This window comes from Sus scrofa, chromosome 16 (genome assembly GCF_054392235.1).
Source record: "Sus scrofa isolate SSC_HxYL_T2T_F1_AM1 chromosome 16, Sscrofa_HxYL_maternal_Yorkshire_Landrace_v2.0, whole genome shotgun sequence".
Classification (NCBI taxonomy): Eukaryota; Metazoa; Chordata; class Mammalia; order Artiodactyla; family Suidae; genus Sus; species Sus scrofa.
In genome coordinates this window covers 55,199,569-55,210,537 of record NC_139398.1, presented here as the reverse complement: position 1 = coordinate 55,210,537, position 10,969 = coordinate 55,199,569, and the positions used below count along the sequence as shown (strand labels likewise).

General features: G+C 39.7%; 1 protein-coding gene across 4 annotated transcripts in view; it reads left to right on the top strand.

Annotated features, from left to right (window-relative positions):
• SREK1IP1 (SREK1 interacting protein 1) overlaps positions 1-10,969 on the top strand; it is a 469,058-nt gene that overhangs the window by 72,583 nt on the left and 385,506 nt on the right. The window lies entirely within an intron of this gene.

Genomic DNA, 10,969 nt, shown 5'->3' with positions numbered 1-10,969 from the left:
GCTGACTGCCTGGGCGCTCAGCCTTCGCGCGCCTCTCCTGCCCACTTCCCTCCCCCTGTCCACATGGTGTCTAGTCGCTTTCCTCGCGCTTCTCCCTCCCGCTACTGAGTGGTCCTTTTTTTCTGCCGATCTTTGGCCCTGTACCTCTCTCGCTTTCCCTCCATCTGCTTCTCCACGTCTTCTTGACTCCCCTCCACTTTTTCTCAATTCATGGAGCTGTTGCCACTCCATGCCAGAAAGAGATTCCACCTGAAGGAAAACTGGAGGTGTAGGACATGTTTGCCATGTGGACAGATACAGCCGAAGTTGTAATTGTTCTCCTGGGGACAGGACAGGTGGGTTTCAGGTAAATAGAGCATATCTTGGGGGGATGGTGGGTACAGTTAGGGGGATGGTGGGTACAGTTAGGGGGTTTACCCACAAAGAGCCATCTACCCAGAGAGCAGAGTCAGGGCAGAACAAAAGGCGCTGTACTACCAGCGTTGAGAACTACCCCCAAAGATAAAAACAAACATTTCTCCAAAAACTAGGCATGCATTCTGTACTCAGTGAAACAGCCTAAAAAAGGAAGGAAAGGCATGAGATTCAGGTAAAGAAACAGAGCACTTTCTGCAGAGGCAGGCAGAAAGAGGAGTAGGTGAAGGAAGTAGGGAGAGAACTTCATCCTTTTTAAAGTACTGCAGAAATTTCTTTTATTCCTTTTATGTTTGGTATTCTCATTTTAGAAATTCATTTACTCACCAAGTTTTATTTTTTTTTCAAAAATAACAATAGTAATGGATGTTTATTGTAATAAGTCAAACATTACTTTGGTGTGTAAAGAAGAAAGTATTAATAGCCTTAAGATGAGAGAGGAGGCAACTATAACATACACAGAATTTCGGATATAAAGCATTGTTCCTTCCTCTTCATTTTCTGCTTATTTTCCTCTGCTGAGTGTTGATTGAATGCCAAAATCATGACTTTTACCCTGTTGGGTGCTGGTTATTTTTCTATTCCTGTGAATATTCTTGAGCTTTGTTCTGGGATGAGCTTAGGTTACTTGGAAACAAGTTGGATTCTTTCAGCTTTAATTTTAAGCTTTGTTAGGCAGGGTCAGAGCAGACTGAATGACTAAATTGATGATTTTTTTTTCTCAATGCTCTACTGGCTACTTTGTGAATTACAAGGCTTATTACACTGACTGGTGGAAACAAATGCTTCCCAGGCCTTGTGAAGGCCCCAAGAAATATTCCCTCTAATCCTTTTACATGGCTCTTTTTCTGGCTTCCAGTAGTTTCCTTCCAGGCATCTACTGATCAGTACTTGGCTAAAGGCTAAGGAGATCGTCCCGTACTCTAGATCTTGAGCTAAATCCTGCCACCTCCAACACCTCTCCAGTTCTATTTTCTCTAGTACTCTGTCCTGCTACCTCCCTGGACTTCCAGCTCTGTCTTCTCAACTCAGGAAGCACACTGATCTCTACCTAGGTTCCCCCACCCCCTGCTGCAGCCTAGAAACTCTCTCCAGGTAGCAAGCTGGAGGAGGCATAAGGCTCACCTCATCTGTTTCCCCTCTCTCAAAGATCACTGTCCTGCACTACCTGATATTCATGTTCAGAAACCATTGCTTCTATATTTTGTGTGTTGAATCTTTTTCAGGCAGGAGGGTAAATCTAGTCCCTCTTAAACCATTTTAGCTGGACTTGGCCAGGGGATTAGACCTGATCCAAGCCAGCCAGTTGGGTTCTCACTCTTGGAACTGGGATTCTGCTATGTGGACAGGAAACCACAAGAAGGTAGTGTATAGGAAAGAGGAAAATGAAGCAAGAGGAGCAGAGAAGGGTGGAAAGAGTTTTATCAGTGAGTAGGTTCTTGTCTCATTGCAGAAAGAATTCAGAGATGAGACATGGAGGTCAAGCAGGCAAAGTGGGAATTTTTCGAGCAATAGTATGTGCTCAAGGGAAGAGTAGGCAGACTCAGGGTAGTAGCTGCCCTGAGCTTCTTGGCAAGCTGGCTATATGGGGTGTGGAAATGAATGTGCAGAATATTCATTGAGGTGGGAGGCATTTTGGGTCTTTTTCCCTGGTTTTCATCCCAGCTCCATCTGCCCAGGGAGAGGAGGGATTCTTGTCCTTATTTAGTCTTGATCAGAAATGTCATGATGTTGGTGCCTGATGGGTACTTCTTATCTGCAAGACTAATTTATTATAATGATAGCATAATAAGCAAAAGGTTACATTCAGGTGCTGGAAATTCTCACGTTTTCCCACCTTTCTTTGTCTGCCTTTGAGATCCTTGTCACCCCCAAATGTGTGGCTTCCTGTCAGTCTGGAGGTGCCTGCTTTTCTTTGCCCAAGGACCCCCCACTGTTCACAGATGCATGGCTTCCTGCCACATGGCCTGTGGCCCCTTTGCTCATATCTAGCTACCTGCCTGCTCTAACAACAGTGCTGATGGCTTCGTAATTCTTGTTCAAGTCCTTTCCTGAGACCATGGCATTCATGCCATTGGGTTTGTAGATTCCCTAGTGTAAAATTCCATTTTCTTGCTAAAGTGCACTTAAGTTGGAATCTACTACCTGCATCCAAAAAGTTCTAACTCAAACAGCACATCTGCAGGCAAAGGTGAGGAGGAGGGCAGTTGAAAGGGAGAAACTGAAGCACTTTAACCCATGCAACAAGTTCCCTTGGAAAGTGGAGCAAAAGGCAGCACAAGTGGATTTTTCTTCTTGTGCCAGAGAAAAAGACATTTTGAGATGATGAACAGCAGAGGATTTCTGGACAGTGATGTTGTTTCAATAAAACATACAAAAGTCTTGGAGCATGACTTTTGGCGACAACAAAGTGGAATTTGTGTGCTTGAAGAGAAGGGAAAAAATTGCCAGTAAACACAGGGAAATATCCTGGGTGACAGTGGAACAAAGGTTTGGGTACATCATTGAGAGCCCAGTTAATGGTTAGAAATCATAGCTTGCTGGTGGAGCCAACTTGTTGGTTCATGTAATTTTCTTTTTTTTCATTTATTTTTTATATAGATTTTATGTTTTCCATTATAGTTGACTTACTCCATTATAGTTGCATTATAGTTCCATTATAGTTGACTTAGTGCTCTGTCAAAGTCTACTGTACAGCAAAGTGACCCAGTTTTATACATATAAATATTCTTTTTCTCATATTATTCTCCATCATGTTCCAAGACAAGTAACTAGATGGAACTAGAGTTCCCGGTGCTATATAGCAGGATCTCATTGTTTATCCACTCCAAAGGCAATAGTTTGCATCTATTCACCTGAGCTCCCAGTACATCCCACTCCCTCCCCCTCCCCCTCCCCCTCCCCCTCCCCCTTGGCAACCACAAGTCTGTACTCCAAATCCATGATTTTCTTTTCTGTGGAAAGTTTCATTTGTGCCATATATTAGATTCCAGATACAAGTGATACCATGGTATTTGTCTTTCTTTTTCTGACTTACTTCACTTAGTATGAGTCTCCAGTTCCATCCATGGAGCCACAAATGGCATTATTTTGTTCCTTTTTGTGGCTGAGTAGTATTCCATTGCGTATATATACCACATTGTCTTTTTTTTTTTTTTCTTTCTACGGTCGCACCTGTGGCATATGGAGTTTCCCAGGTTAGGGGTCTAATCAGAGCTATAGCTGCTGGACTATGCTGCAGCCACAGTAGTGCAGGATCCAAGCCACGTCTGTGACCTACACCACAGCTCACAGCAATGCTGGATCCTTAAACCGCTGAGCGAGGTCAGGGATCGAACCGGAAACCTCATGGTTCCTAGTCAGATTCATTAACCACTGAGCCACGGGGGAACTCCTATACCAAGTCTTCTTAATCCATTCATCTGTCCATAGACATTTACATTGTTTTCATGTCTTGGCTACTCTGAATAGTGCTGCAATGAACATATGGGTACATGTATCTTTTTCAATGAAAGTTTTATCTGGATATATGTCCAAGAGTGGAATTTCTGGGTCATATGGTAGCTCTATATTTAGTTTTCTGAGATAACTTCATACTGTTTTTCATAGTGCTTGTTCCAATTTACATTCCTTCCAACAGTATAGGAGGGTACCCTTTTCTCTACACCATCTCCAGCATTTGTTATTTGTGGACTTATTAACAATGGTCATTCTGACTGGTGTGAGGTGGACCTCACTGCAGTTTTGATTTGCATTTCTCTAACAATTAGTAGTGTTGAGCATTTTCTTATGTGCTTGTTGGCCATCAGTATGTCTTCTTTGAAGAAATGTCTATTCGGGTCTTTTGCCCATTTTTAAATTGGGTTGTTGGCTTTTTTGCTGCCGAGTTGTATAAGTTGTTTGTATATTTTAGAGATTAAACCCTTGTCAGTTGCATTGTTTGAAACTATTTTCTCCCATTCCGTAGGTTGTCCTTTTTTTTTTTTTTTTTTTTTTTTATGGTTTCTTTTGCTGTACAAAAGCTTGTCAGGTGATTATGTCCCATTGGTTTATTTTTGCTTTTATTTCTGTTGTTTTGGGAGACTGACCTAGAAAACATTTGTACAGTTGATATCAGAGAATGTTTTACCTATGTTCTCTTCTAGGAGTTTGATAGTGTCTTGTCTCACATTTAAGTCTTTAAGCCATTTTGAGTTTCTTTTTGTGCATGGTATGAGGGTGTGTTCCAGTTTCATTGATTTACATGCATCTGTCCAGTTTTCCTAGCACCACCTGACGAAAAGACTTTCTTTTTCCCATTTCATATTCTTGCCTCCTTTGTCAAAGATTAATTAACCAACCATAGGTGTCTGGGTTATTTCTGGGTTCTCTCTTCTGTTCCATTGGTCTGTATGTCAGTATTTGTAGCAGGACCACACTGTCTTGATTACTTCAGCTTTGTAATATTGCCTGGAGTCTAGGAGAGTGATGCCTCCTGCTTGGTTTTTGTTCCTCAGGATTGCTTTTGGCAATTCTGGATCTTTTGTGGCTCCATATAAATTTTTGGATTGTTTGTTCTAGTTTTGTGAAAAATGTCCTGGGTAATTTGATAGGGATTGCATTGAATCTGTAGACTGCTTTGGGTAGTATGACCATTTTTACAATATTAATTCTTCCACCTCAGGAGCATGGAATATATTTCTGTTTCTTTGAACCCTCTTTAATTTCCTTAATTAATGTTTTATAGTTCTCAGCATGTAAGTCTTCCACCTCCTTGGTCAGGTTTATTCCTAGGCATTTAATATTTAGGTTGTGATTTTAAAAGGTATTGTATTTTTGTATTCCTTTTCTAATATTTCATTGTTAGTATATAGAAATGTGACTGATTTCTGTTTCCTGTTGCTGTCTTTTCTTTTCTGCCTAGGGAAGTTCCTTTATTATTTGTTGTAAGGCTGGTTTAGTGTTGCTGAATTCTCTCAGCTTTTGCTTATCTGTGAAGGTTTTGATTTCTCCTTTACCCAGCCTTGCTGGGTAAAGTAATCTTGGTTGGAGGTTTTTTCCTTTCATCACGTTAAGTATATCATGCCACTCCCTTCTGGCCTGCAGAGTTTCTGCTGAAAAATCTGCTGATGACCTTATTGGGGTTCCCTTGTATGTTACTTGTTTTTTTTCCCTAGCTGCTTTCAAGATTTTCTCTTTGTCTTTAATTTTGGTCAGCTTGATTAATATGTATCTCTGTGTATTCCTCCTTGGGTTTATTTTATATGGTACTCATTGTGCTTCCTGGATTTGAGTGAGTGGTTCCTTTCCCATGTTAGGGAAGTTTTTGGCTATTATCTCTTAGAATATTTTTTCTGTCCCCTTCTCTCTATCTTCTCCTTCTGACACCCCTATAGTACGGATGCTGGTGCATTTAACATTGTCCCAGAGTTCTCTGAGACTCTCTTCATTTGTTTTCAATCTTTTTTTCTCTTTACTCTTCGGCATCCGTAATTTCTACTAATACATCCTTCACCTCACTTATTCATTCTTCTGCCTCCTGTATTCTGCTGTTAGCTGCTTCTGGTGAAATTTTTGTTATTGTATTCTGCATCTCTTCTTGTTTAAGTTTTATATCTTGTATGTCTTTGCTCCTTGTTTCCTGTAAGTTATCCATTTTTGCCTCCAGTTTATGTCCAATGTCTTGCATCATCTTCAGCATCAACAATCTAAAGTCTTTTTTCCTGGATGCTGAGAATCTCCTCATTGCTTAGCTGATATTCTGGGGCTTTTCCTTTCTCCTTCATCTGAGTTATAGTTCTCTGTCTTTTCCATTTTATAGGTTTTTGGTGTGGTGACCTTTTTTACAGACAATAGAGTTGTAGCCTCTTCTTACTTCTGGTGGCTGCCCCCCTTGTGGCTGAAGTTGGTATGGGGGCTTGCTGTAGGCTTCCTGATTGGAAGGGCTGATGTCTGCCCACTGGTAGGTGGAACTGATTCTAATCCCTCTGGTGGGTGGGGCTTAGTCTCTGGATGGAATTAGCAGCGGCTGTGTGCCTGAGGGGTCGTTGGGCAGCCTGTTTACTGAGGGGCAGAGCTGTGATTCCACCTGGATTATAGTTTGCCCTGGGGCTTCTCAGCAGCTGACTGATGGCTGGGGCCAGGTTTTCCCAAAATGGCCACCTCCAGAGAAAGGCAGCTGCTGAATATTCCCAAGAGCTTTGCTTCCAATGTCCTTCCCTCACGACAAGCCATATTCGCTCCTGTTTTCCCAGGAGGTCCTCAAAAAATGCAGTCAGGTTTGACCCAGATTCCTATGGAGACTTTGCTTTGCACTGGGACCCAGTGCATGTGAAAGTCTGTGTGTACCTTTTAAGAATGGGGTCTCTGTTTCCCCCAGTCCTGTGAAGTTCCTGTGCACAAGTCCCACTGGCCTTCAATGCCAGATGCTCCAGGGGTTCTTTCTCCCAGTGCCAGATCCCCACACATGGGATTTTGATGTGGAGCTCAGAACTCTCATTTCTGTAGGTGAGTCTCTGTGAACCAATTAGTTTCCAGTCTGTGGGGCTTCCCACCTGGGAGGTATTTGGTTGTTTATATCATGTAATCGCCACTCCCACCTCTTGATGTGGCCTCCTCTTTGTCTTCTAGAGTAGGATATCTTTTTGAAGGTTTCTGGTCCATTTGGTTGAAGATTGCTCAGGCTTTAGTTATGAATTTTGTTCATTTCAGGAGAGAAGTTGAGCTCCAGTCCTTCTATTCCGCCATCTTAATCCCATCCGTAACGTGACTGGTTTCTGAATGTTATTCTTATATCCCGCTACTTTGCTGAATTTGTTGATCAGTTCAAGTAGATTTTGGGTTGAGTCCTTAGGGTTTTCTATGTATAATATCGTGTCATCTGCACACAATGATAATTTTATGTCTCCTCTTCCAATCTGGATAACTTTTATTTCTTTTGTTTGTCTGATTGCTGTGGCTAGGACTTCCAATACTATAATGAATAAAAATGGTGAGAGTGGGCATCCTTGTCTTGCTCCAGATTTTAGTGGAAAGGCTTTCAGCTTTTCTCCATTGAGTATTATATTTTCTGTGGGATTGTCATAAATGGCTTTGATTATGTTTAAGGAGTGTTCCTTCTGTACCCACTTTGGTAAGAGTTTTTATCACCAATGTATGTTGGACTTTGGCAACTGCTTTTTATGCATCTATTGAGATGATCCTGTGGTTTTTGACTTTTCTTTTGTTAATACTGTATACGACATTGATTGATTTGCTTATGTTGCTTCTGAAGCTGGGATGAATCCCACCTGGTCGTGGTGTATGATCTTTTTGATATGTTGTTGGATTTGGTTGGCTAAAATTTTGTTGCAAATTTTTGCGTCTAAATTCATCAAAGATATTGGTCGATAGTTTTCTTTTTTGGTGGTATCTTTGTCTGGTTTTGGAATTACGGTGATGGTGGCATCATAGAATGTCTTTGGGAGTGTCCCTTCTTCTTCAACCTTTTGGGAAAGTTTAAGAAGGATGGGTGTAATTTCTTCTTTGTATTTTTGGCAGACTTCACCTGAGAAGCCATCTGGTCCTGGACTTTTATTTGTAGGGAGTGTTTTATTATATATTCAATTTCATTTCTAGTAATCAGTCTGTTCAGTTGATCTATTTCTCTTTGATTTAGTTTTGGCTGGCTGTATGTGTCTAGAAAGTCGTCCATTTCTTCTAGATTTTCAAATTTGTTGGCATATAGTTGTTCACAGTATTCTCTCTTTTTTTTATTTAGGGAGTATTTTTTGAGATTTCTCCTTTTTCTTCTTTTATTTTGTTTATTTGGGTCCTTTCTCTACTCTTCTTGATGAGTTTGGCCAGAGGTTTGTCAATTTTGTTTACCTTTTCAAAGAACCAGCTCTTGGTTTTATTGAGTTTTTTCTATTGCTTTTTTGAATTCTATTTTATTGATTTCTTCTTTGATCTCCTTCCTTCTGCTGACTTGAGGTTTTCTGTTGTTGTTGTTCTTCTTTTTCTAGTTAATTTAGGTGCTGGGTTAGGTTGTCGATATGATATTTTTCTTCTTTTTTGAGGAAGGCCTGTTTAGCTCTGAACTTTCCTCTAAGCACTGCTTTTTCAGTATCCCATAAATTTAGAATGGCTTTGTTTTCATTATCATTTGTCTTGAGGTGTTTTTTAATTTCCTTTTTATTTCCTCATTGACTCATTGTTTTTTTAGTAGTATGTTGTTTAGTCTCCATGTAGTCAGTTTTTTCTCATTTCTTTTCCTGTGGTTGATTTCTAGTTTCATGCCATTGTGGTCAGAGAATATACTTGAAATAATTTCTATACTCTTAATTTTTTTGAGGTTAGCTTTGTGTCGCAGTATATGGTCAGTCCTTGAGAATGTTTTGTGTGCACTTGAAAATAATGTAAATTCTGATTTTTTGGGATGTAATGTCCTGAAAATATCAAGTAAGTCTAATTTTTCTATTGTGTTATTTAGGATCTCTTTTGCCTTACTGATTTTCTCTCTAGAGGATTTGTCCATTTATGTGAGTGGGGTGTTAAAGTCTCCTAGTATTGTTGTATTCACATGAATTTCTCTCTCTCTCTTTTTTTTTTTTTTTTTTTTTTGGTCTTTTTTTATCTTTTTATGGCTGCACCCATGGCACATGGAGGTTCCCAGGCTAGGGGTCAAATTAGAGCAGTAGCTGCTGGTCTACACTACAGCTACAGCCACTGCAGTGCAGGATCTGAGCCATGTCTTTGACCCACACCACAACCCATGGCAACACTGGATCCTTAACCCACTAAGCGAGGCCAGGGATTGAACCCACAACCTCATGGTTCCTAGTTGGACCTGTTTCTGCTGCACAATGGGAACTCCTGAATTTCTCCTTTTAAGTCTCTTAGTATTTGTTGTATGTATCTGAGTGCTCCTATATAAGGGGCATATATATTGACAATTGTAATATCCTTGATTGATCCTTTTATCATTATATAGTGTCCTTCTTTGTCTTTCTTTATGGGCTTCATGTTAAAGTCTATTTTGTCTGATATGAGTATTGAAACTCTTGCTTTCCTCTCTTGTCCATTGGTACAAAATATCTTTTCCCATCCCCTCACTTTCAATTTATATGTGCCCTTTGCCCTAAGGTGAGTCTCTTGTAGATAGCAATTTAAGGTTTTTGTTTTTTTATCCAATCTGCCACTCTATGACTTTTGATTAGAGGATTCAGTCCATTAACATTTAAGGTAATTATTGATAAATATGTATTTATTTCCATTTTAAACCTTGCTTTCCAGTTGATTCTATGCTTCTCATTTGTTCCTTTCTTTTTTTGGTTGGGTGATTCCTTTTATTTTATGCTTGTGTCCTTTTCTTTTTAGTTTTTGTGAATGCATTGTTTGGTTTCGATTTGTGGTTACCCTGTTTTTCAAGTATGGTAACCCCTTCCAGTATCTGTTCACTTTAGCCTGACAGTCATATAGGCTCAAACACATTAAAAAAAAAAGAGTCTAGATTTTCTTACTTTACTTCCCCACATTTTATGATTTTGAAGTCCTTTCTTGACGTCTTCATGTTTGTCCTTTTGTTGTTCCTTGTGTTTATTGTCACTTTTACAATTTTTTTTTTCTTTTTAGATATGTATACTGCAACTTTTTCCCTTTTAGAACTTCAAATATATCTTGCCACTCTCTCTGGCCTGTAGTGTGTCTGTAGAGAAATCAACTGATAGCCTTATGGGGTTTCCCTTATAATTAATGTTTTGTGTTTCTCTTGCTGCCTTTAGAATCCTCTTTATCTTTAACTTTTGCTATTTTTATTATAATATACCTTGGTGTGGGCCTGTTAGGGTTCACCTTGTTTGGGGCTGTCTCTGCTTCCTGTATGTTTATATCTGTTTCCTTTAGATTTGGAAAGTTTTCAGCCATAATTTATTCAAATATATTTTCAATCCCCTTTTCTTTTTCTTCTCCTTCTGTAATGTCTAATATGTGTAGATTGGCCCACTGTAAATTATCCCATAGATCTCTTATATTGCTTTCATGTTTTTTCATTTGCTTTTCTGTCTGTTGTCCTTACTGGGTGATTTCCATTATTCTATCTTCCATATCACTAATTCGTTCCTCTGCATTATTCATTCTGCTCTTTAGTGCCTTTAGCTCAGTTTGTATCTCTGCAAATGAATTTTCTATTTTTTCTTGGCTCCTCCTTATATTTTCTCTTTCCTAAGGTTCTGCATTACTGTTCATATCTGTTCTTAATTCCATCATATTCACCCTTAATTCCTCCAGTATTTTCACTGTCTCCTTTTCGAACTCAGTGTCTATTAGATTGCACAGGTCTGTTTCATTTTTTGCTGTTTCAGGTGAATTCTCCTGTTCTTTCAATTGGGAATTGTTCCCGAGCTTCTTCATTTCACTTGTATTTTGTGGGAAGTTACTGTTTATTTTTGGTTTGGAAGTTTGGATATTTGCTGTCTCTTTCTTCAGTGTTTTCTGGCTCTTGTCCCCTTGATAGAGTGCTGCATGTGTTTCTGGGAAGAAGGGGCAGTGGGTAGTGCTAGTAGTCAATGCCTGGTTGCTGGGCTCTTGACAGTAGCAA